General features: G+C 43.1%; 1 protein-coding gene and 1 pseudogene across 1 annotated transcript in view; one reads left to right on the plus strand and one right to left on the minus strand.

Moving 5' to 3' along the window:
- LOC149218067 (uncharacterized) overlaps positions 1-27,363 on the plus strand; it is a 162,095-nt gene that overhangs the window by 8,836 nt on the left and 125,896 nt on the right. The window lies entirely within an intron of this gene.
- Positions 604-27,043, minus strand: LOC149218068 (uncharacterized; annotated as a pseudogene).

Consider the following 27,363-nt stretch of genomic DNA (forward strand, 5'->3'; position numbering starts at 1 on the left):
CCCATGCGCTAGGAAATAGGGGCTTATTTCCTAGGATTTGCGCAAGGATTGAGGAACTCATCCAGGCAAGGCAAGAAGGCATAAGGAGATCAAGGTCTTCAAGGTGTTTCGGCTTAGTACAAGCAAAGGAAATTAGATTGGTTTCTATTGAAACAAGTTGATTGTAAGAGATCTATTGCTCATTCTTCTTCAATAAAATTCTCAAGCAAGAAGAGGGTTTTCCCAGTTGGGTTCCCTAGAAAAAATTGTGTTGTTGAATTGTGTGATTGTGTATTTATTTCTGTTCCTATTCCGCCGCAAAATTTGTAGAGAAATTTTGTGTCTATATGAAAAGAAATAAGTTTCAGATTGTACATATTAGGAATTGTAAACTTTCATGGATTTTCTATGTTTACCAATTCTAGATACATATAGGAGAAAAATAGACACCATATATGTGTAGATTTAAGCTTTCTGTGACACATGCAAAAGCTCAACATTGGAAGCAACACCACTACGTTCCTTGCTACAACTTTGATTTTATTATTGAACAACACCATATCCTTTATAACTTGTTGATCAAACGATTGAGAATTATCTACCATGTAGCAAACATGACAAAACTCACAAGTTAAAGATTAATCAAAGGATCTATAAGAGAGTGATCAAATTGAAGCCCCATATAGCCTCATGAGTGTAGCCACCACCATTGTTCATCCCAATTGCCGTTGTGTATGCCTAGGTTCTCATAACACGGGCCTTGGTGAAAAATAAGTGAGGAGATCCAAAGAAAAAATGACCCAGAAATCTCAGTGGATCAAATACTTCATCGTAGAGACTCTGGTGCACCTTGCATCACCTCACATGTTGCAATTGCACATACTTGTATTCCTACTCGAGACTTGTGAGGTCATACTTGTACCTCATTTCCTCATTGCTCAAGCACTGGAAGGCCTTCTTAGAACCAGGGGCCTCGTTTTTATATTGGTGAATCTTGAGTGACAACTTCTTGTAGGCCTCCTAACATCCTCTATGGAGAAAATATTCTCTAACACCAAAGTGACATAGTAATCCTTGTTCCTCCTAATCTTGTGCACAATCTCCAGTTGCTTAGCTATATAATTTCTAGCTTCATTAGAATTTCCACTAGAAATGTCAGATATTTTGGCATCATTTGCATCTTGGGTTCGGTTAGAAATTAGGGTTTTGGTAGAGGATTCCTTACCATTATTAGCATCTTTGGCATAGGTTTCTAAGAGCTCATCTATGCAGAGATTAGGGTATGAGTGATGGGTTTTGAATAGGAATTTGTGGGCATGGTTTGTGTCTCTGGTTGTGATGGCTACTTTGATGGATGTTTGGGCATTTCAAGGTGTCATCCTTGTTGCTATCCGTGGATACTTTGTTGAAATATGTAACTAGGTTCAGTCTTCATAATGACATATGTAATCATGATTTTTTGTATTTAATGAAAAGAGAAAAATAAATTTATTATTGTTATTCTTGAAGCATGGGTTTCATGCTCAAGGGAAATTTATTTTAGGTCAAGCTCCCATTGAGAGCTTCTAGGGCTTGTCATTGAGTCTACAAGTCAAGATAGTCATTGTCATGTATGGAAGACCCATTTGGGCATATTACATATTGTAAAGAACAAACTATTTGAGTCAAAAGACCTTCCAAGACCTCATCATGTTGCAAAGATCTGTTGAGAAATCTAGGGCATCAATAGATAGTGGATTTCTCTACTTATGATAATTGCTTGTGACAGACATTTTACTTCTTGATTATGATCTTCTCTTCTTGAGTTATTATTGTGTTCTTTTCATCAAGACAATTACCAAATCATGAACAATAAAGAGACAAGAGACACAGTATATAGGCTTGTCAGCTAGGGCCAAAACCTCTCACTCTTTGAGAGGAAAACCCAAATGAAATTCTTCTTATAGATCTTCAATTGACGAATACCAAGACCATGACAAAGACCCTTGACACTAGAGTCCTCCCAAAACCAATTCACTAGCCTCCTCTCCAATGCTGCTCTTCCTTTTCTCCTTCTCAGCTTCCTTCAGAATTTCAACCTCTCCTTGTCATTCTGCAACTCTTTTTCTTGACAGTAGAAACCTTAGATCAGATTTGTTCCTTGAATAGTCTCTTCAAGAGGGAGACTCTTTCTCTATCTTACTTGGCTTGCTTCAACGAAGATTTCTATCCAAACAAGAATACTTTTAGGTGACTGCAATATTTGATCCTCCCTTGCCAACTTCGGAACTCCAACCTTCGTGCATGTGAGAATATACTATGCCCAAAACAATCCTTAATGATGCCTCTCTCCTTCGCTAAACTTCCTTCGTTCCTCGTGGCTTAGAGGCTTCTTCTAAGATGTATTGCACACTTCTTATTAGAGACTAGCTTCACCGAATTGCTTGTCTCCAAATGAGGACGAGCACTAGTATATATAGTCGTTTGTCCATGGCAGTTAGGCTGACATGATCTTTTGGAGTAGGCTGACTTCACCTTTCTAGAATTATCCCTTCGTTGTAGGCCGACTTCACCTTTCTAGAATTATCCCTTCGTTGTAGGCTGACTTGAGTGAGGGCTAGTGACAAGGTCTTGGAGGGTTACTTACAAAGACAAGTATGACTCTTTACAATGTGTAACATGCCTTCATTACATGACAATGACTCTTTAGACTTTTATGACTAGATGACAATATCCCTAAGGGCTCTCAATGGGAGCCTCAACTAAAAATAAAATCTCTCGCTCATGAAACCCATGATGCAAGAATAACAATAATTTTATTTTTCTTCTTTACATCTCTTACATAAAAATCACAATTACATGTCATTATGAAGACCAAACCTAGATACACTTTTCAACACTTCCTCTTAACTAGGGAGGTATTCATAATGGTACTTGTCATTCTCAATTTGAAGAATTTCTCATAAGAAGAATCAGATTGGTAACCCATTTGTATAGCATCATATCAACCAACATTGTTACATAGCAAGGCATTGACTAACAACTCTATCTCTCCACAATATTTGAGCTCAATGCTGGCGAGACCAATGATTTATAGACACTCTCATCATTGTCTCTTCGGAACATAACCCACCCGGGTTCTCAGGGTGTGTTCCATCAGGCTATTCTTATCTTGGATTCCCCAATCCTCAAAGAATATTGGTCCTCTACGACTGCTCTTATCTTGGATGCCCTATCTCATCCTCAAAGAGCATCAGATGCCAAATGATTACCCACTCCTCTATTCTGCCTTCCCAGGTGAAGACCAGAATGATGTGTCTATCTCTCCCTCTCAATTTGGGAGGACATATCTATTCCAGTATAGGAATTTACTCATTCCGACAGAAGGAATGTACCTGAGCTCCCTCTTGGCTTAGGAATTTCCAAGTTTCTTCCAAGTAAGAAACTTGTTTCCAGGCTCCCTCTTAATTAGGGACCTATAACAACTCCTCAGGTGGAGATGATGGGATAACCAACTGCTTGAAGAAGTCCTTACTTCGATGTCATGAATTTCTTTTTCAGAGAGTCTTCATCTTTTGTGACCTCTTCATAGGGCACAAACCATCCATCACTTTCATCCATGAGTTAGTCATGTCATCATTCCTTTCACCAGAAAGTGATCCATCAGTCTACATCTGGCCTTGCTTCATGTTATGCTGCCTTCATCATGCTTTCTTCTTCGGAAGGATCTTACATCCTTCTACATGGTTCTCTTGGAAGACATTCACAGTTCTTCCCTTTGGCAGCCTTGCATAAGCCCATCCAGATACTAGTTCACAAATAAGAAATGAATATCATAATTACCTTTGTGACGGTCTTTCATCATGACATCTTTCTGTAGGCATCAACATCCAGCGTACATGTTGACACATCTCCTAAAGATATGTATTGTCAAGGGTCTCCATCTTTTCCAAACTTTTATCAGAGTCTTCATATCTTTCTGGGAGATATCATAGTCAAATCTTCTTGGTCTTTCGGATGTTGACTACCTTTTTCATTGTTGCATATTCCACGATCTCTTCCTTTCTTTCTTCACATATTTCATTCCCAAGAACTTCCAATTAGAGTTCCTCAATTGTAGTCAATCACCTCATACTCCATATGAGGACATATTATGTTGATTTCATCTAGTAAATATGTGACCCATGCATTCTTGCATCCTTTGAGGGAGGAGATCCTTTCTTTGATCATGCTTCTCAAGATAGAACATTGATCCATGTTTCCTGCAACCATATGACATGACTTCCATAATATCACATGTAAGCATACATACCTCATCTTTCCTTTGGGTCATCTAGACTTCCTACAACAGTTTCCTTTGAATGAAGTTTGATTTGCTTCTCTGTTATATTATCATACCATCATCCCATAAATTCCACAAGTTTGGAATTCTTGATAAAACACTTGCTTCTCCTCAGGATCGGTGAACCTTACAATGAATATTCCATTAGAGAATCTTGAGGATCTTGCATATCCTATCGTGCAGATGTTATCTTATTGACTAATGTATGATGAATCTTGTCCTAGATGACTTCTTCCTTTTTCCATAAGTATCTCTTGAGCTTTTAATGAGGTTTCCAAGAGCTATATCCTACATAGCTATAGATTTTGTCCTAGACATCCTTCATGTTGCCTATGTCACAAGCTCTTACTTCTAATGCTTCTACCATGATGCCATTCTATAATATGATGCATCCTATCTTATTTACAAAGCTTCCTATCTATAATTTACACCACAAAAGAGTACCTTTTAGAGAAGGAGATTATCTCAGTCATAGTAGAGATCTCTCACTTCCTCCTTCTTAGGCTTCTTTGTTTCAGGTTCTTCCACTTCTTCGGTAATATGGGCTTCTTCCTTATTTCTCTTGTTATTGTCCCTTTTAGGACAATCTCTTCTATAGTGCCCATATTCTTGACATCTATAGCATTGAACCTTAGCCATGTTCTTCTTTTTCTTCTGAGGACCAAATTTACCAAACTTTCCTTTTCTTTTAGTAACTATTTGACCCTTTTTACTTGGTCCTTCATCACATTCTCCCTTCAACTTGTTTTCTTCTGTCTTGCATAGAGACCACAAGTTGTTGAATGGGATAACTTCCTCTTCCTTACAGGCATTAGACACAAGGTTACCTTGTTCATTAGTGAATGCATTTAGAATAATGGAGATCATTTCTTTATCAGATATCATCTCTCCTAAATTTTGTAGTTGAGTTTTTATTTGAGATGCTTTTGAGAGACATGAAGATATCCCTTCATCCTTTGATACCTTCAATTTATATAGATCAGATCTAAGTGATATGATCTTTCTTATTGCACTTTTAGAGAATAGTTCTACTAGCTCATCATATATCTCTTTTGATGTCTCCAGCTCGGCTATATAGGGAATGAGGGGATCTTTGATAGATTCCTTAAGAATCTTTTGAGCCCTTAGATCCCTTTCCATGTATTCAGATAGTGCTTGATCTTCAGATGGTTTGGAGACCTTTCCATGGACATGATCAATGACTTCATTTACTTCGAGGACTATGTCTATCCTTCTTTTCCATGCAAGGAAGTTCGATGTCCCAACCAGCTTATAGTTCTCCTTGAAACATGAAGTCATTTTACTAGATTAGATTATAGAAAAAGGTACTTACTTGTTAAGTGAAGATAAAATCTTCAACTTGATCCCTTTGTTGATGATGATTGATTAAGATATCTTAATGCTTCTTGGATGGTCTTCTTTTAAGGATAAGGAGATCCTTGCTTCAATAAGGGGGAGTCTGCCTTGGAACCTTTAGAAGATGATGACAATGCCTTTAGCCTTCAATATACTTTGACTTCTTTGATGGTGAATGAGTGTAGATTAGAAATGCTTCTAGAATTTTGATTTTGTCTTTGCTTCTTCCTTGATGATGATTCCAAGAGTCTTGCTGAAGTAGATTTCTTTGATCTAGGGTTTTGGTATGATGTAGATCTTGAACCTTTGCTTTTGTATCCTTTGACTCACTTTGATCCTCTTGAAACTCGATCCTTGTGTGTCTCCTTGATTAGATGCCCATCCTTGTCTTTAACACCTTAGCTCTGGTACCATGTTGAGAAATCTAGGGCATCAATAGATAGTGGATTTCTCTACTTATGATAATTGCTTGTGATAGTCTTTTTACTTCTTGATTATGATCTTCTCTTCTTAAGTAATTATTGTGTTCTTTTCATCAATACAATTACCAAATCATGAAAAATAAAGAGACAAGAGATACAGAATATAGGCTTGTTAGCTAGGGCCAAAACCTCTCACTCTTTAAGAGGAAAACCCAAACGAAATTCTTCTTATAAATCTTCAATTGACGAATACCAAGACCACGACAAAGACCCTTGACACTAGAGTCGTCCCAAGACCAAGTCACTAGCCTCCTCTCCAACGTTGCTCTTCCTTTTCTCCTTCTTGGCTTCCTTGAGAATTTCAGACTCTCCTTGTCGTTCTGCAACTCTTTTTCTTGATTGCAGAAACCCTAGATCAGATTTGTTCCTTGAATAGTCTCTTCAAGAGGGAGACTCTTTCTCTATCTTACTCGCCCAAAAAATGGGGGTACTACAAACTCTCTTCACTAGAGCTTATAGAATCTCTGATATAAACCATACAGATGAAGAAATTTCCTACCTTAAAAGAACCTTTGCCAACCTAGGGTACAGCAATGAAAACATATACAAAGCCATTCAAAAAGCAAAAACTGATAACAATAAAAACAAAACTAAAGACAACCCAACCTCCAATACCTGCCTTCCTTACATCCAAGGAGTCACTGACAAAATAGCCAAAATCCTCAATAAGAAAAATATAAAAACTGCTTTCAAACCCTGGTCTACCATTAAGCAAAGAATGAGATCTGTTAAGGATAACCAAGAGCTGCTTCAGCAAAAAGGAGTTTATATCATCAAATGTTCTTGTGGGGATCAATACATAGGAGAAACTGGTAGATCGGTTAGGATTAGACTCAAAGAGCATAGTGCAGACATTCGTAACGAAAGAACCAAGACCTCAGCCCTAGCTGAGCATGTAGGTAAAACTAATCATCATATTTGCTTAGAAGACACCAAAGTCATTGCTAATGTTGAACACCAATTCAAGCGTAAAGTTAGGGAAGCTATTGAAATCATTAAACATCCTAGAAACCTTAATAGGGATGGTGGCATGGAAATTAGCAAAAATTGGAACCCCGTGCTAACACCCGCTAATAATCTTAATAACAATGTTAGAAATTCCTAACCTGCCATCATAATATTAAAAGCAAATATAAAAGCAAATATAAATTATAATAGATATAATAAACATGTATAAGAGAACATTTTTAATATCTTAGTAAATAACATATATAATAATATAGATTAGCAACTATCAATAAGCAAACATCCATTATAATAGATAAATAATAGATAAATTAATAAGTATATATAGTAGAGCATTAATGAATATCATAATAAATATCAATTATAATAGATAACAATAAGTATTTATAGAGGAGCTTTAACTAATATCATAGTAAATATCATTAATAATAATATAGATAATAAGGAGCAAAATAATAATATAGAATTAAAATAGCATTAACAATAACAAATAATAAATATAAACAAAAATTACAAAAAGAGATTTTAATAACAAATATATTATTTATAAGAAGACATAATAAATAACTTACATAACAATAATAATAAAATCACATTTTAATCAATTAAGAATAGCATCATAAATATCAATAAGCATAAACCATAATTAATAAGGAAAATTTAATTATAAGGCATAATGACATAATAAGACAAAATATAAAATTGTAATATTAATATAATAATTAAAAATAAATTACAAGGTAGTTATTAAAAATATGTATAATGTAAAATCAAAAAGCTTAAAATAAATAAATTAAATCATCAATAAGGCAAAGAGTCGGCCATTGGGCTTCACATCCTGGGTTTACATATTTATACCTAAAATTTCCTTCTTTTCTCCTCACATTTTGTCCTGATGATGAGTCTAGTTGCAGACTCGAAACGTCGACTACAAAACATGAACACTGTGGAAAATCCGAGCTCCATTCAAAAATCACACCACAGTAATTTGCAAACTAAAATACTTTTAGGTGACTGCAATCTTCGATCCTCCCTTGCCAACTTCGGACCTACAACCTTCGCATGTGTGAGGATATACTATGCCCAAAACAATCCTTAATGATGCCTCTCTCCTTCGCTAAACTTCCTTCATTCCTCACTAGCTTAGAGGCTTCTTCTAAGATGTATTTCACACTTCTTATTAGAGACTAGCTTCATCGAATTGCTTGTCTCCAAATGAGGACAAGCACTAGTATATATAGTCGTTTGTCCATGGCAGTTAGGCCGACATGATCTCTTGGAGTAGGCCGAATTCACATTTCTAGAATTATCCCTTCGTTGTAGGCCGACTTGAGTGAGGGCTAGTGACAAGTCCTTGGAGGGTTACTTACAAAGACAAGTATGACACTTTACAATGTGTAACATGCCTTCATTACATGACAATGACTCTTTAGACTTTTATGACTAGATGACAATATCCCTAAGGGCTCTCAATGGGATCCTCAACTAAAAATAAAATCTCTTGCTCATGAAACCCATGATGCAAGCATTACAATAATTTTATTTTTCTTCTTTACATCTCTTACGTAAAAATCATAATTACATGTCATTATGAAGACTGAACCTAGTTACACTTTTCAACAAGATCAAGTCGCCCTACTCTAGTGGACAAGTCGGCCTAAAGGGTGCAATTCGACCTAGCAAAAAGCCTATATATAAGAGAGACTTCGACCTCACTTTTGACACTAACTTCACTCACACAAGTTCGATCACAAGAGAGAGAAAGGTTCGAAGAAGAGAAGGACGAAGATTGAAGAAAAGGATGAGATTTTTTGGATTTGTTTTGGGCTACTTCTCTCCACACGTGTGAAAGGATTAGGGCACATATTGCAGCAGAAGAGGACGAGTTGCAGAAGTTGAGTTAGGGCATCTTCAAGGACACTTTGCAAGCCGAGTTCTCTAGGAGAGAGAATCAACTCAAGTGAAGAGGAAAGGAGGAAGAATCTATCTTTGTTTTCCACATGTGTAAAGGGTAGGGTTTCTGCAGAAGATTTTGCTAGGCAGGTCGAAGTTGCAGAAGAATCTGTTGGACAGATCGAAGTTGCAGAAGGATTTGCTGGGAGGTCGAAGTTGAAGAAGAATCTACTGGTGATCAAAATTGTAGAAGTTGTTGAGGTCAAGGTTGCTGGAAAACATGAAAGATTTGATTTGGTCTTGGAGGGTCTTTGTCAAGGGTCATAGGTCTTGGAATTCATTAATTGAAGTTCTATAAGAAGAGAAGAATTCTTGTGGGTTTTCCTCTCGGTTGGAGAGGTTTTGGCCCTGGCTGATCGCCTATATCTTGTGTCCTCTTGTCTTATTGTTCTTTACGGTTTGGTAATCGTTTGATGAAGAGAATACTAATAATAAGAAGTAAAAGAAGAAGCTAATCAAGTGAAGTAAAAATATATCACAAACAGTTATCAAAGAAGAGAAATCACCTAATTTGCTGCCCCCTATATTTCTCAACATGGTATTAGAGCTAAGGTGACAAAACAAGGAAAGGCAACTTAAAGAAGGATACTCGAGGGCCGAAGCACTAGAAGATCATTTAGGAAACATCAAGAGCATCAAAGAAGACCTCAAAACCCTAACTCATTCAAAAAAGGGTTATTTAATTGAAGCATTCTTGGAAAGTTTACAATCTTCGTCACAAAGACCTCAAGGACCTGTCATCCAAAGAAAGACCCTACATTTGATGTACCTTGGGAAGACCACCACTATCTACACTATCATTCGAGGAAGCAAGAAGAGGCGTTGTCATCATCATCAAGGAATTAAGGTGATCTCCCTCTCTTTGAGCCAAGGATCACTTTTGAAGGAAGACATCTTCTATTACCAACATCATCATCAAAATCAAGAAGGCACCAAGTTGAAGATATTGTCATCAAGGAGTATCTTCACAAATAAGTATCATTATATATATGTCTGAATTTGTTAAAATGACTTCATTTTGCAAGGAAAGCAACAAATTGGTTGGGTTTGTTGATTTTTGATAGCTTGGGAGTTACTCCAAGCCCTAGGGTTCAGGGTTTGGAGGTTGGAGCACCATAATAGGTCATTGTGGGCTTGGAACCCAAGGTTGGGGTTTTGCACCCATTGATGTTTGGGCCAAAAACATGAGGCATTTTCTACATGTGATGGATGGAGATGATAAAGGATGGCTAGGAGAATCCAACACAACAAAAATTGTCGAAATCTGAGTTGTAGAAGATGAGATATGAATTTTTGAAGGTAATAATGGGTTTTTGGACATACAAGTCATGTAGGCTTGAAATGGTTATGTCCAAAAGACATGCCACTTAGGTAATTCGTTGACCCCTCTTGTTTAATATAAATAAGAGGTGATGAGATTCATTTTAACACATCCAAGTGAGCAAAATAAGGCAGCGTTGAAGAGAAGAATCTTCTCTATTTTGGCCACAGACAAGAAGGGAGAACCAGCGAAGGAGAAGAAGGCTATTAGGGCACCTTTGCATGATTGTTTGGGGACCGAAATTGTGTTGCAGGAGGGCCGAGTAAGAGGAGGAAGTTCTGGGTCTGTTTGGGTGTTGTTTGTGGGTGGACAAACCTTAGAAGAGGCAGCCACAACCCTTAGAAGGCTGTTGTGGGTAGGCCGTAGGCCTTATCAACCTAGAACAGGGTTGCGTAAGGCTGTTTGGGGTTAGATTGTGCCCAAAACAACAATGGATGGGCAAAGGAGCCTTATAAGGGAAGGTCGTAGCTAGAGATGGAGCTGTGATAGCTAGAGATGGAGCTGTGAGGTGGAAAAGAGGGGCTAATGTGGAGTTATAGGCAACCCTAACCAAATCACAATGATTACAACAGTACAACACTAGATCAAAGGTATGTTTACCATTGTTTTTGCCTTGTGTTGGGTCAAGTTTTGACCAGGTTGAATCAGATTTGTTAGCAGCCTGTGGAAGCCAAGTGGTTGGGCTTGACTTGGTGGTTAGAAGCCCTTTCCTAGGAGCAAATTCTACAGTGATGTGGGCATCTTTGGATTGTTAGAGGGCAGCGTGTGGATGTCCAAAGTAGCCCTTGACAAGAAGTCATCAAGGGAGTTTGACACTTGAAGTTGGGTGAAGTTGTTGGAGCCTATGTGTAGATTTTTGATGGACGAAAGAAGGTACTAAGAAGGTAGATTGGTGCTCAGGTATAGGCCAGCCTAGAGGAGCAGATTGATGAACCCTGTTCATTGTAGCAGAAGTGACTTGCAACTGTGATATGTGGTAGCCCTCCCAGAGTCTCTATGTGTTATTTGTTGATGGACTAAGGGGCAGTTAGAGAGTAGATTAGAAGCAAAGGACCGGCAAGACGAGATACGACAGAGACGCTGTGATTGTGCACTAGAGAAACGAGATTGTCATTGCATCTTGTATTCTTGTACTTGTGGATATTTGAGGGCCATTATCCCTTGTAAGGGAGCCCTAGATTGTTGTATTATATGTTGATAATATAACGAAGTTGGGTTACATTTTAATATCCCTTATTAGGGATATCCCTCAAACACAAGCAAACTCCAACCAGAGATGGACTAGGAGGGTGTTTACCAGATATGTCGCCTCTGAAAAGAGGACGAGATCCAGAGGCTACCTGGCCCTTTCCAGACTCTGTCTAAGAGTATAGGAGAAAAACGCACAAGTGGTATAGTAGCCGGGAAGCTCAAAAAGATAAAAATAACAGCAGTGCAACATACAATAATGTTTACACGGAATATAAGCAGATACTCGAGAAATGCAGAGAGAAATGCTAAGCCATTTTATTATACTGAGTAATGGAAAGAGTACAAGAGGTGATCAGAAAGATAGCACCTCGACTTGCATAAGGCAAGTCAAGAAATACACTCAGAATAGTAAGGAAATGGCCTCTCTCTGAACTGCGTCCAAGTTGCCAGAGAATTGCTGTGCTACTGCTACTTCTGGAATCAAGTGAGGATTTGGGGCTGTTCCCCTCCTCAGAAAATGCCGAAACTATGGAATCAGCCTCTACTCAATAAACCCAAAAAAGCCCAGAAAGCTTTTCTAAAATAGCTAACCCCTGGAAATCACCCCCTTGAGGATCTACGCTATCCCTCAAGGCTATGCACTGCTTCTAAAGAGAATCCTCCAAAACTCTACCCGAAACTCTGCCAAAATCCTCCAATATGCAAGGGTTGATCCCTTGCTCAATCTCCAAGCTCAAATCCTCCACAAAAACCCAGTCCGGAGCTCCTACCAAAAGAGTTTGCATCCTCCCCTCTCAAGACTGCGCAGTCATCACAATGCTCAGTTCCTCCTCAACTCCAGAGATTGCTCCTTCTGCAAAATACCGATGAAACTACCTTGCCTGAGCAGGCACTTGAAGTCCCCCGAGGCTAAGGGTGAGATCTCCGAACGGAGACACTCAATGCACTAAACAGTGCTGCAGACAAGCTAAACAGCCAGCGTGCTCTAAGTCGAAGTGACTAGCTCAAATGCAACATAATCTAATGTCCAAAATGAGGAGGCTCCTCTCTCCTTTATAGCATTGGCCTCTCTCAAAACCCTAAGGCCCACCTCCTCCAACATAGCCTCCCTCTTGCCACGTGCTCCTTCTCCATCTGTGCAGTCCCTCCAAGTGTCTACGTGGGCCCCCTTCTCTACGTGGTCCTTTGGCCCCCTTGGCTCCCCTTTTAAGTTACAACGTTGTGCTACTAGGGAGTGACTTTATTCAAAAAGTGAGTTATGTCCCCCTTTCCTCACCTTTTTATTTATAAATAACTATAGAAGGCAAAATTGAGCAAAATTGAATATTCCAATTAGCCATGGATAATTAGGAATATTACAGTCTCCCCTGGCAAAATGTTGCTTGTCCTCAAGCAACTGAAGTGATGGATGCTGCAAAATTTTCTCACTCTCCCAAGTGGCATCCTCATCCGGTAAATTCTTCCACCTCACCAAGAATTCTCGGACCGTCCTGTTCCACAGCTGCCTCTCCCTAGTATCAATAATAGCCTCTGGCTGCAACACCAAATGCCCCTCATCATCCGTGGGTGGTAGCTTGTCTGTCACTGTCACCTGCTGCCCCAATGCCTTCTTCAGGCATGATACATGAAAAACGTTATGAATCTTGCTGCCTTGGGGCAACTCCAATTCATACGCAACTTGTCCAATCTTGCGTATCACCCTGTATGGCCCATAAAAGCGGGGCTTGAGCTTATCAACTCCCTTCTGCTTCAGTGACGACTGTCGGTATGGCTGTAATCGTAGGTAGACCAAGTCCCCTACCTCAAACTGCATCTCCACCCGACCCCTGTCATCATACAGCTTCTGTTGGTTCTGCGCTGTAGCCATATTATCCTTGAGAGCTCAGAGGATATCTTGACTCTTTTTGATCCAAATCTTGGCTCTCGGAGCCTTGCTAGCACCAAACATCACGTCAGCAAAAGATAAAGGATGATATCCATACAAAGCGTAGAATGGTGACATACCAATGGACATGTGATGTGTAGTGTTGTAGCAGTACTCCCCCAGATGCAGCCACTTCAGCCATGCTCGCTGCTGCCCACAGACATAGTTACCGTCCATCTGTGGGTGATAACTGGTACTCGGTGTTAACTCCGTCCCCACCAACCGGAAAAGCTCCTGCCAAAACTCGCCCATGAAACGACTATCCCTGTCACTGATGATGGTCTTAAGAAGACCATGTAGCCTGAAGACCTCTTTGAAGAACAACTCGGCCACTTGTGCTGTTGTGTAGTGTGCGGATATGGCGAAAAAATGTGCGTATTTTGTCAGTCAATCAACGACGACAAAGATATAATCCTTGCCCTGCACCATGGGCAACCCTGTGATGAAGTCCATCGAAATACTCTCCCATTTCCCCTCCGGAATGGGAAGAGGCTGCAATAATCCTGCGGGATGGCTCATCTCCCCCTTGTTCCTCTAGCAAATATCGCACTCCCAGATATGCTGGAGTACGTCCTCCTTGAGGCCCTTCCATGAGAACCTCTCTTTAATGGCCCTGTAGGTTTTGTTAAACCCCTGATGGCCGGCCAATGGTGAATCATGTGATCCCTGAAGTATCTTATTGAGATGAGATCCCTCAGTCAAGAAGATCCGGTCCCTATAGTAGATGATCTCATCGATTACCCTGTACTTGTCATCCGCCACCTGCCCATCCAAAACCTCACATGCAAATCTGTCCTTGGAGTACTCTACTAAGAGTCGAGCCCTCCAGTCTGTGTCCAAGCTCATAAGAGACAACGTGGTTGGTCTACGTGAAAGGGCATCTGCTACCACGTTGTTCTTACCCTTGACATACTCAATGTCAAAGTCATACGCTTGGATCTTACTGATCCACTTCTGTTGCCTCTCCTGTAGCTGTTTCTGCTCCAAAAAGAACTTGAGGCTGTTGTGATCAGTCCTCACCCTGAACCTATTACCCACTAAATACTGCTGGAATTTGGCCAATGCATGCATAATGGCCAACATCTCCTTGTCGTATATAGAATACAACCTCTCATGCGGAAGGAGCTTCCGGCTCTCAAAGGCTATAGGGTGACCTCCCTGCATCAACACTGCGTCGATCCCCTCTCCCGACGCATCACACCCCAAAGCAAATGGTTGCGAAAAATCCGGCAATGCAAGCACTGGGCAGCTGCTCATAACCTCCTTGAGCCCGTCAAAGGCTCGCTGTGCTGTATCCGACCAACTAAATGCCCCCTTCCTCATCAGATCTGTCAGGGGTGCAGCAAGCTGTGAGAAACTCTTGACGAACTTCCGGTAGTAAGTACAAATGCCAATGAATCCCCGAAGTTCTGTCACGTTCCTTGGCTCCGGCCAATCTCTGATGGCCCTGATCTTCTCCTCGTGGACTCTCACTCTGTCCACCCCTATGATGTGTCCTAAGTACAACATCTCCGTCAACCCAAACTCACACTTGGAGAGCTTGGCATAGAACTGTTGCTCCTCCAAGATGCGCAACACTGTCTCAATGTGTTGGAGATGCTCCTCCCAAGTCCTGCTGTAAATGAGAATATCATCAAAGAACACCAACACAAACTTCCTTAAGTGACTACGGAAGATGTGATTCATGCAAGACTGGAATGTAGCTGGGGCGTTGGTTAGCCCAAAGGGCATCACCAAAAACTCAAAGTGCCCATAGTGACACCTGAAGGTGGTCTTGGGAATGTCCTGCTCCCTCACACGAATCTGATGGTACCCAGATCTCAAATCAATCTTTGAGAAGAACCGTGCTCCTCTCAACTCATCCATCAACTCATCGATCCTGGGTATGGGGTACCTGTTCTTCAGGGTCTTCTTGTTCAGGGCCCTGTAGTCAATGCACATCCTCAATGTGCCGTCCTTCTTCTTCACCAACACCACGGAAGAAGCAAAAGGACTCGTGCTCGGCCGAATGTGCCCAAGAGCCAACAACTCCTGAATGGCCCGCTCAATCTCATCCCGATAGGCCTTGGGATGCCTATAGGGGGTAGTAATCACTGCCTATATGCCCTGCTCAAGCTCAATGGTGTGCTCAAACCCCCAGTCCGGTGGCTGTCCTGGCGGAATCTCCCCAAACACTGTGGCATACTGGTCAAGGATGGACTGTATCTCTGGGTGCACCGTTTGCCCTGTAGTCCCTGCCTCTGATGCACGCAGCTCCACTACCCACTCTACGTCTCCCTTTCGGAAGACTGCCTCCATCCGATGAGCCGAAACAGTCTAAGGCGGATATGTGTGCTATCCTCGTATCTTCTCATGCCTCCCTGTCTTCTCATCATCCCACTCCATCTCTAGGGCCTTCCAATTTGTCGTGACCTTCCCTAGAGTGATAAGCCACTGAACACCCAGTATCAGGTTGGTGTCCGGAATATTGACCACGAAAAAGTGGTTAATCCGTGTGTAGGTGCCCATCGTCATTGATAACTCTGGGACATAACGAGCACACACCATGGTCTGATCTCTTGGGACCAAAACTGAAAAGCCATCAAAGCTCTCGTCTGTATACCTCTCCCCTCTACCATTTGTGCATCGATGAAGTTGTGGGTTGCCCCACTGTCAACCAACACTGATACTCGCTGGCCACGTACTGTCCCCCGTACGTGCAGCGTCAAATACTTGGGAACTCCTCGCAATGCTGCAAGGGCCCCTCCGGTAGGTGCAAAGCTGCACCACCTGCTGCTGGTGGTGGAGGTGGCAAAGAATGCTGCGCGGCATGACTATCTCCTATCTCCACATCATCCTCCTCATCCTCTTCCCCACTACTCTCGGAGAAGACCTCAATAAAATGTGCTTTGCCAGTAGCACATCTATGTCCCGGTGCCCATGGCTCCTGACAGGTAAAGCACAACCGCTTCTTCTTCAACTCCCTCCTGGCATCATCATCAATCTGTGCTCGTCCTGGATTCCCCTTTGGAGGCGGAATCCTCACATCCTTCCCCTTAGGCTGGAAAGCCTGTCTCTGGGGGTAAGGTGTCCGGGTCCTGGGTAAGGCATCCTGTAAGTCCCGGGTCTTGCTAATAGCATCCTGGAGTGTGGCTGGTCTAGTGGATCTGACTAGACCCCGAAGTGGCTCTGCTAACCCCTCAACAAACATGTAGATCCTCTGTGCCGCGGATAGATCTGGCACCATCACTGAAATCCTCAAGAAGTCTGCAATGTAGGTCTCTGGGTTCCCGGTCTGTTTGAGCCTCGTCAGCTCAACAAAGTGCTGTTCCGGATCCCTCCGGTCAAACCTCTCTATCAGTCTCCTGGTGAACTCGACATATGTCGTCACTGTGGAGTGTCCGAGTGTAACCAACCCATGGAACCACCAGTCTTGGGCCTCACCATCCAAATGTAATGTTGCCACCTTGATGGCCTCTGCCTTCGACATCTGGTTAAGCTGGAAATAGATGTCCAGCTTCTCCACCCAAGACTTTGCCGAACTGTTTGATGAGCCATCAAACGTAGGCAAGTGGAATCTACTAGCTGTGCGGTGGTTGTCTCCATCATGATAATGCTGGTATCCTCTGTGATGGTCGCGGGGTTTGCTATCCCGCTGGAGCTGAAAAAAGTCTCTGAATGAGAGAGAATCCCTGAACTCCTGCCCATAGGCTTGGTACTCTGCAAAATAATCGCCCATATGACCGGGCTCTGCCTCCTGCTGGGCTCCGGCCCTCGTGTCTGCTCCTAGGAAAGTGGGCATGGTAGAGCGTGTAGGGGCATGTGAGGCCATTTGCTGAGTAGTATCACGTTGAGTGGCACCCTGCTCTGGCAAATGGTGGGATGTACTCGATCCCTCACCAACCTGGAAAACCCGTGGGTTCTCACGCGGTCTAGCCTCCACCGTCGTGAATCTCTGCCCCATCACCTTGATCTGCGTCGACAGATCTTGCATTGATTTGAGGAGCATGTCCACAAATCTCTTCCTGTCCTCATCTGCCATCGGATCCTCCTGCTCTGCGTCCACCACAGGCTCCTTCTGTTCTGTGTTCACCACAGGCTCCTCCTGTTCTGTGTCCACCACCCGAACACAGTCTCCCTCTCTGTAGGTGTTCTCCAACCTACGCTCAATATCTCTGTATTTCCTACCTCTGTAACAGATGTAGGGCTTCTTGCTCGGTGTCATAGACTGCCAGCTCCACAGGCTGAGCTAGATCTATGCTCTGATACCACTGTAATATCCCTTATTAGGGATATCCCTCAAACACAAGCAAACTCCAACCAGAGATGGACTGGAAGGGTGTTTACCAGATATGTTGCCTTTGAAAAGAGGACGAGATCTAGAGGCTACCTGGCCCTTTCCAAACTCTGTCTAAGAGTATAGGAGAAAAACACACAAGTGGTATAGTAGCCGGGAAGCTCAAAAAGATAAAAATAACAGTAGTGCAACATACAATAATGTATACACGTAATATAAGCAGATACTCGAGAAATGCAGAGAGAAATGCTAAGCCATTTTATTATACCGAGTAATGGAAAGAGTACAAGAGGTGATTAGAAAGATAGCACCTCGACTTGCACAAGGCAAGTGAAGAAATACACTCAGAATGGTAAGGAAATGGCCTCTCTCTGAACTGCATCCAAGCTGCTGGATAACTGCTGTGTTGCTGCTACTGCTGGAATCAAGTGAGGATTTGGGGCTCTTCCCCTCCTCAGAAAATGCCGAAACTTTGGAATCAACCTCTACTCAATAAACCTAGAAAAGCCCAAAAAGCTTTTCTAAAATAGTTGACCCCTGGAAATCACCCCCTTGAGGATCTACACTATCCCTCAAGGCTCTGCGCTGCTCCTGAAGAGAATCCTCCAAAACTCTACTCGAAACTCTGCCAAAATCCTCCAATATGCATGGGCTGATCCCTTGCTCAATCTCCAAGCTCAAATCCTCCACAAAAACCTAGTCTGGAGCTCCTACCAAAAGAGACTGCGTCCTTCCCTCTCAAGACTGCGCAGTCATCACAATGCTTAGTTCCTCCTCAACTGTAGAGATCGCTCCTCCAGCAAAATACTGATGAAACTACCTTGCCTGAGCAAGCACTCGAAGTCCCCCGGAGCTAAGGGTGAGATCTCCGAACGGAGACACTCGATGCACTAAACAGTGTTGCAGACAGGCTAAACAGCCAGCGTGCTCTAAGTCGAAGTGACTAGCTCAAATGCAACATAATCTGATGTCCAAAATGAGGAGGCTCCTCTCTCCTTTATAGCGTTGGCCTCTCTCAAAACCCTAAGGCCCAACTCCTCCGACGTAGCCTCTCTCTTGCCACATGCTTCTTCTCCATCTGCGCAGTCCCTCCAAGTGTCTACGTGGGCCCCCTTCTCTACGTGGTCCTTTGGCTCCCTTGGCTCCCCTTTTAAGTTACAATGTTGTGCTACTAGGGAGTGACTTTATTCAAAAAGTGAGTTATGTCCCCCTTTCCTCACCTTTTTATTTATAAATAACTATAGAAGGCAAAATTGAATATTCCAATTAGCCATGGCTAATTAGGAATATTACATACATTTATTGTTGTTATTGTGCACGTGATTGATTTACTGCATTATATTGTTCCGTTGTGCAAAGTAGCTTTGTTGAGATTCTTGGTTTAGTAGCATCAGAGATTTAAGATGCTATCCTAGACACCAGGGTTGTGGAAATTCAACATGGTATCAAAGCGTGTTTGAGCTACTTTGGAGACAACGAATCAAAAGAGTGCACAACGAAGTAAAGCTTAAGAGGTAGTTGGTCACATTGTAGGTGAAGGGCTCACTACAATGTTGAAGTTACAAGTTGGTCTCCGGTATGAGGACAGGTTGGAAGGACTATCCAAGTATAGTCTTTGGAAGGAAAGGATCAAGTTGGTTTTGCAGGTCAACAAGATCTGGGAGTTCGCCGAGAAAGTGATTAAGAAGCTAATCGATCATAAGGAGCTGGAAGAGTACGAGGAATTGGATGTTGATTTAGGGTAGCATCGGATGTGCTCTAGCCACGAAAATTGGTGGAGAGGCTAAAGCACATGAGATCTCCAATACCCAGAAATGGTTTGGGCAGATTCTAAATAGTTTGGGAGATATTAAAATAATTAGTATTTTTAATGGAGTCCCTAAGTCTAAGCTTAGGGAGAATAAAATACTAATGTGAATTAATATAAAACTGTGTTAGAAGGGTCCAAAAGTCATGGATCAAGTCAGAGTTAATCTTAGCTGTTGATTAGGGACTTAATCTCGGTCGTTGAATTGTCAACGAGAAAAGTATAAGAAGAGGCTTGAGGGTCACTTGGAGAACACACTGAGTTGATCAAGATTTCGATTTTCTGGGGTAGGGTTTGCTGAGGAAGTCGAAAGAGTGATCAGAGTTGTAGTTGAGGGGCAGTGAATACAGAAGCAGAGAGGTAGAGATATTATTGGGAGGATTAACGCAAAAGCCGGGAGAGAGGGACGCAGAGCCAGCCAGAGGTTCACGCGGAGCTAGCCAGAGGTTCACGCAGAGCTAGCGAGGGCTCACGCAGAGGCAGCGAGGAGCTGCGCAGTGCCTTAGAGAGCCAGCATGGGTGACACAGAGGCTCTAAGGGCTGATGCAGGGCGAGCTAGGGTGACGCTGGGCGAGCTAGGGTGATGCTAGGCAGACGCTGGGCCAAAATGGGTTGGGGTTTTCGTGGGGCAAATTGGAGCTGGGTGCTGTCAGAGTGTTTATCCGGTGTTTCAACCGGAATATCTGCTTCCAAGTAGAGAGGTACTACTGCCGAGATTATTCTCTGTTAGGTGAGCTGGTTTTGGCACCCAGATTGTATTCAGAAACTGCATAATAATAAAACCCTCAGATAGCTGCACCGGTTTTCCCGCATTGGGTTTTTCTGGGGACATTAGTCCAAAAATAACGGTGCCACTTGTGTGCTTGTTTTTCCTTCAGTTGATGATCTGTATGTGTTGAGACTGTACTTGTATTTATTTTCAGTATTTACATGGTAAATAACTTGTTAATTAACATAACAAGTAGGAAGAAATAAATCAGAAAGTACAGGAAGGATTTCTGATGGATAGACTTAGAAATTCCAACATGGTATCGGAGCGTGGTTGCAGATCACAAGAGAATTGAGGACATCAGCCGAGCAGAGCAACAGCAACAGAAAACAATTGTCTCGAGTGATAGAAGCTGTTCCTAACAGAGAAGCAGCGAGGAAGGGGTGACGCAGTGCCTGCGTCATCAAGTTTGAGCCGGGAAGAGGATCAGCGCAATGGCAGAGGGGAGCAGACTCGACCTACGCAGTGCCCAGTCATCTTTCTTAGTCAGGAAGGATTGACGCCCGTGGCTAGGAGGTGCGAATTTTGTTGGTGTCGGGATTGCGCAAAGCCTAGAAACTCTAACCTTTAGTTTGTTGGAGCTTAGGAGGCTATGGGTAAGTTGTAGAGTGAAGCTGGTGGGGTAGTGTAGTCAGAACAATACCTAACCGGGCAAGACCAAGGAGGAGGGAGTTGCTACCGAGGATTTCTAGCTAAGAAATCTGGATTAGTGGTGCAGTTGCACTAACGATTGGAGTGGCGGCATCTCAAAATTGGCAGAAGGGTTTCCAGGAGGGAAATCGAGGCTCAGAGGGAGTCACACCGAGAACTTCCAGGAGGGAAGTAGAGGAGCAGCGAGATGGCAGTGAACGGGGTAAGAGACCAGGACAGACTGGACAAAGCCTCAAACTTCGCAGTCTGGAAGGCCAGAATCTTGTCTGTTCTAGACAAGAATCGTGTCAAGCACTTCACCTTGAGGACAATAGCGGTCCTAGTTGACCCGACTGATAACGATAAGTACGAGGATGTAATGGCGAGGGCTAAGAGCATCATCCTTGACGGGGTCAAGGACCATGTAGTACCACACATTGCCGAGAAGAATACGACAAATGAGATGTGGGAGGCCCTAAAGAAGTTGTATCAACATACTTCCGTGCAGAGGAAGATGCTACTAGAAAATTAGCTGCGGTCATATCAGATGCAGAAGGGAGAACAAATCGACACCTTCCTCGGTCGATTGAAGGAGATCCTAGATCAGTTGACTGCCATAGGGGCCACGTCGGATCAAGAATTGATGGTGAGAACAGCCCTGAACGCAGTCTCAGAAGACTGGGAGGTGTTTTTCCAAAGCATACTGGGCAGGGTGACCCTTCCAGATTGGGAGGAAATGTGGGCGGCTCTTCGCCAAGAAGAGATCAGAAGGCTAAGCAAGGCGGGAAGCAGCGGCAAGGGGATTAGAATCAAGGAGGAAGAGGAGGATGTTGCCATAGCATTTGAGGGAAAGCAGGAGAAACGGAAGAAGGACCTCTCCAAGGTCAAATGCTTCAACTGTGGGGAACTGGGTCACTATGCGAGCTAGTGTCCAAGGAAGAAGAGCAAGGGAGAGGCTTCCGAGACCAAGGTTGCGCCAACAAGGGCAGAGAAGGAAGTGGAGACAGATGATGACTGTGCCATGAGTGCTCACACGCCACTTGAGCGGAAGTGGGGAGACATCGAGCTGTAGTCAGACGGACTACAGGCGATGAGGGGCAGGATCCTTGAGGTACCCAACCTCTTGGATTATACCTGGCTACGGGAGCCCCGAAGAAGAGTAGCAGTGCTGGCGGATGTCAGGAGAGACGAATGCGGATGGAGCGACAGAGGGAGCTATAGTGTAGGATTCCCAGGACAGTGTAAGGCAACAGTGTGAGATGCATAGAGTTGTTGCAACAGCGCAAAGGTCAGAGAGGGAGCACTTGTCAGCGACAAAGGGAGTTTCAGCATCGAGGGTATCTCTAGCCTGACAAAGATGTCAGAGTTGGGAGATCAGTTACTTCTCAGTAATAGAGCTGTAGTGCAACAGTTAACAGTGGCAGTGCTATGGGCAGTACGATGCAGCATGATGAGAGGGATTGCAGTGCAGATGCAGCAATCGTAGTGGCAGTGGCAGAGCCATGGGTAGCAGCACGAATGCAGAGGGAGTTGCTGTACAGATGCAACAGTGGCAGTGGCAGGGCCATGGGTATTAGTGCATGATGCAACAGCTTCAGAGGATGTTGGGCAGCAGGCCTAGCATCAGCATAAGGATCGATGTCGGATGATCAGGGTGATGCTCAGTCAAGAGTATTATTAGAGCACAGTCCTTGCTAAGAGGGAGTATTGATTTGGGGTAGCATCAGATGTGCTCTAGCCACGAAAATTGGTGGAGAGGCTAAAGCACATGAGATCTCCAATACCCATAAATGGTTTGGGCAGATTCTAAACAGTTTGGGAGATATTAAAATAATTATTTTTTTAATGGAGTCCCTAAGTCTAAACTTAGGGAAAATAAAATACTAATGTGAATTAATATAAAACTGTGTTAGAAGGGTCCAAAAGTCATGGATCAAGTCAGAGTTAATCTTAGCTATTGATTAGGGACTTAATCTCGACCGTTGAATTGTCAACGGAAAATGTATAAGGGGAGGCTTGAGGGTCACTTGGAGAACACACCGAGTTGATCAAGATTTCGATTTTTTGGGGCAGGGTTCGGTGAGGAAGTCGAAAGAGTGATCAGAGTTGCAGTTGAGGGGCAGTGAATATAGAAGCAAAGAGGCAGAGATAGTAACGGGAGGATCAACGCAGAAGCCGGGAGAGAGGGACGCAGAGCCAGCCAGAGGTTCACGCAGAGCTAGCCAGGGCTCATGCAGAGCCATCCAGGGCTCACGCAAAAGTAGCAGGAGCTGCGCAGTGCCTCAGAGAGCCAGTGTGGGTGGTGCAAAGGCTCTAAGGGCTGACGTAGTGCCTCCAGAGGTTGACGCAGGGCGAGCTAGGGTGACACTGGGCCAGAAAGGGCTGACGTAGTCCCTAGAGGCTGACGCTAGGGTTTTTGTGGGGCAGATTGGAGCTGGGAGCTGTCGGAGTGTTTATCTGGGGTTTCAGCCAGAATATCTGCTTCCGAGTAGAGAGGTACTACTGCCGAGATTATTCTCTGTTGGGTGAGCCGGTTTTGGCACCCAGATTGTATTCAGAAACTGCATAATAATAAAACCCTCAGATAGCTGCATCGGTTTTCCCGCATTGGGTTTTTTCGGGGACATTGGTCCAAAAACAACGATGTCACTTGTGTGCTTGTTTTGTTTCCTTTAGTTGATGATCTGTAAGGTGTTGAGCATGTACTTGTATTTATTTTCAGTATTTACATCGTAAATAACTTGTTAATTAATCAGAACAAGTAGGCAGAAATAAATAAGAAAAGTACATGAAGGGTTTCTAACAGTTAGACTTAGAAATTCCAACATTGGATGTGAGGGCGAGATTGATCATCCTTGATGGTGTGAAGGATCCCCTAATACCTCATTTGTCCTGAAAGAACACTACACATGAGATGTGGATGGCTCTTTAGAATTTGTTCCAGAATAAGAATGAGAACCGGGTACTAGTATTGTAGGATAAGTTGAAGTCCACCAAGATGATATAGGGTGAAGGAGTGACTTCATATCTAACGAGGTTGTCTCTGGTCAAATATGAGCTTGCTACCGTCGGTGTGACTATTTCAGATTCTAATATGGTGAGGATTGCTTTGAAAGGGTTCATCGAGGAATGGAAGCCCTTCATCAAGGGGATTGTTGCCAGTGAGAAGTTTCCAGACTAGAATAGATAGTGGGACGACTTCATTCATGAAGAGTTGCGAGATGAGGATCTTCATCTGAAGATGAAGGCTTCAGATGATGACATGGTACTTGCAGCACGAATGAAGGGTAAGCAAAAGAAGGACTTGAGTAAAGTCAATTGTTTTAACTGTGGCGAGATGGGTCATTTTTTGTCGAGATGTCCGATGAAGAAGAAGACGAGAGATGACGAGAAGAAGAAAGGGAAGCAGGTCGTCGGTGTTGCCACCTCTGCTGAGATAGATGCTCTCACCAGGAGGTTGGAGGAGGAGGACTTTGCTATGATCTCTCATTTCTCGTAGGGTACTATCGATGAGGATGGATGGTACGTGGATAGTGGTGCGTCGAAACATATGACAGGGTCACAGGAGGTATTCGAGACTCTAGCTGAGTGGGACTCGAAGTTGCACATGGTGTTGGGCAACAAGAGTCAGAAGGAGATCCGAGGATCGGGAGTTGTGTCATTCAGGATGGAGTTAGGACAAGTGATGCGGGTCTAGGATGTACTATTTGTACTAGGACTTAGATATAATGTGATATCTGTCTCAGTGATCGAGAAGAAGGGGTTTGAGGTCTTATTCCAGGATGGGAAGGCAAGACTCAGGCCCAGAGGCTCTAGCTCTGTAGGTATTGTGATTGGAGTTAGAGAGCATGGTCTATATAGGCTAACAGGCAAGCCTATGGATCATGAAAAGAAGAAGCAAGAGGACCAAGTGCAGGTTTCAGAGGGGCAGGTACAGGTTCCAGAAAAGGTGGTCTAGGTTCCAGAGGCTCAGAGGGAGTCGAGTTCTAGAGGGAGTTTGCAGGTTCAAAGGGAGACTTTGCAGACCAAGAAGAGCGCATGGTCAGTGGGGAGGAAGGGAGCTTCTACATTTTCCAAGAAGGAATCATGGAGAGAATGGAAGACAATTTAGGAGAAGAAGAAGAAGCAGGATGCTTCTAGTGACAACGACACTTTCGAGAGAGGTGTAGTTCATGCTATAGGGATTGCTGCAGTTGTGAGCGCCAAGAGTTGGGCGAGTGTTGCGAGTAGTGATGATGATGATGAGCTACTTCCTAGTCTTGGAAGTACCTCCCTCGCTAAGAGGGAGTGCTGATTTTGATAGCTTGGGAGGTACTCCAAGCCCTAGGGTTCGGGGTTTGGAGGTTGAAGCACCACAATGGGTCATTGTGGGCTTAAAACCCAAGGTTGGGGTTTTGCACCCATTGATGTTTGGGCCAAAACCATGAGGCATTTTCTACATGTGATGGATGGAGATGATAGAGGATGGCGAGGAGAATCCAACGCAACGAAAATCGTCGAAATCTGAGTTGTAGAAGATGAGATATGAATTTTTGAAGGTAATAATGGGTTTTTGGACATACAAGTCATGTAGGCTTGAAATGGTTATGTCCAAAAGTCATGTCACTTAGATAATTCGTTGAGCCCTCTTGTTTAGTATAAATAAGAGGTGATGAGATTCATTTTAACACATCCAAGTGAGCAACATAAGGCAGCGTTGAAGAGAAGAATCTTCTCTGTTTTGGCCGCAGACAAGAAGGGAGAACCAACGAAGGAGAAGAAGACTGTTAGGGTACCTTTTTCAAGATTGTTTGTGGACCGAAATTGTTTGAGGGCCGAGTAAGAGGAGGAAGTTCTGGGTCTATTTGGGTGTTGTTTGTGGGTGGACAGACCTTAGAAGAGGCAACTGCAACCCTTAGAAGGTTGTTATGGGAAGCCTGCAAGCCTTATCAACCTAGAACAGGGGTACGTTAGGCTGTTTGGGGTTGGAATGTGCCCAAAACAACAATGTATGGGCAAAGGAGCCTTATAAGGGAAGGTTGCAATTGGAAAAGGAGATGTGAGGTGGAAAAGAGGGGTTGACGTGGAGCTACAGGCAACCCTAACTAGATCACAGTGATTACAACCATAGTTATCAGAATCGGACCGATCATTGAAGCGACAGACCCTTCAGACTGGGAACCGGTAAAAAAATCGGACCAAAAAATCGGTTGTGCAAAAATACATAAAATATTTAAATTTTAAAGAAAAACATATATATTCATGTGCATCCATATAAATTCAAACCATTTATACACAAATATGAAAAATTTCTCATTTATATAGCAAGAGTGCATAATATGATAATACCAAAATAACACTTAGTGCAATACATGTCTGAAACAAAAAACATCAAGAATAAACTCTAAATGGCCTTTGATACATCAAACTACAATACTATTAGTACTAAATTACTAATCAAAATCAACATCCTCAGCCTCCCCCTCTTCTTCATCCTCAAAATTAGTAGTAGCAGACTGAAGATCTATAGTGGGATTTTGAATTGATTCCCTTGGCCCTAAGGTGGAGTTGGAAATGGGTCCAAGTCTATCCAAGAAAGATATTCATTGTCAAATGTTGGTTCCTGGGTCTCCACAACCCACTCTAATGTTGGATCAAAATCATCCAAAGTTGTGTTGTTTGATTCAGGTGTCTTGTTTAGCAACTGGTTTCGCTTCAACCTGAGGTGGTACTGAACATAAACCATGTCATTTAATCGTTTTTGCTCCAAACAGTTCCTCTTCTTGGTGTGTATTCGCTCAAAAACACTCCAATTTTGTTCACACCCCAAAGCCCCAACTAAGAAAAATATTAAAAAAATAAAAAAATAATAAAAAATCGCTTGAATGGGCCCCACGCATGAGTTGTTAGGCAGCTGCACCGAACTGACCGGTTCGGTACTGAACCGGCCGGTTCCATAACAAAACCGCACCAGTCCAAACCGGTCTAGGCTTGAAAACAGCCGGATTGACTGGTCCAAACCGGTTCGGTCCAGTCCTGATAACATTGATTACAATAGCGTAAAGCCAGATCAAAGGTGTGTTTACCATTGTTTTTGCCTTGTGTTGGGTCAAGTTTTGACCAGGTTGGATAAGATTTGTTAGCAGCCTTGGGCTTGACTTGGTGGTTAGAAGCCCTTTCCTAGGAGCATATTGTACAGTGAAGTATTGGGCATCTTTGGACCGTTGGAGTGTAGTGCGTGGATGTCCAAAGTAGCCCTTGATAAGTAGTCATAAAGGGAGTTTGACAGCTAAAGTTGGGTGAAGTTGTTGGAGCCCATGTGTAGCTCTTTGATGGACGAAAGAAGCTACTAAGAAGGCAGATTGGTTCTTTGATGAGCCTGTGTTCATTATAGCAGAAGTGACTTGCA

The sequence above is a fragment of the Pinus tabuliformis genome, chromosome Q (genome assembly GCF_031772625.1).
Source record: "Pinus tabuliformis cultivar Carrire ecotype Pingquan chromosome Q, CPIR1, whole genome shotgun sequence".
Lineage (NCBI taxonomy): Eukaryota > Viridiplantae > Streptophyta > Pinopsida > Pinales > Pinaceae > Pinus > Pinus tabuliformis.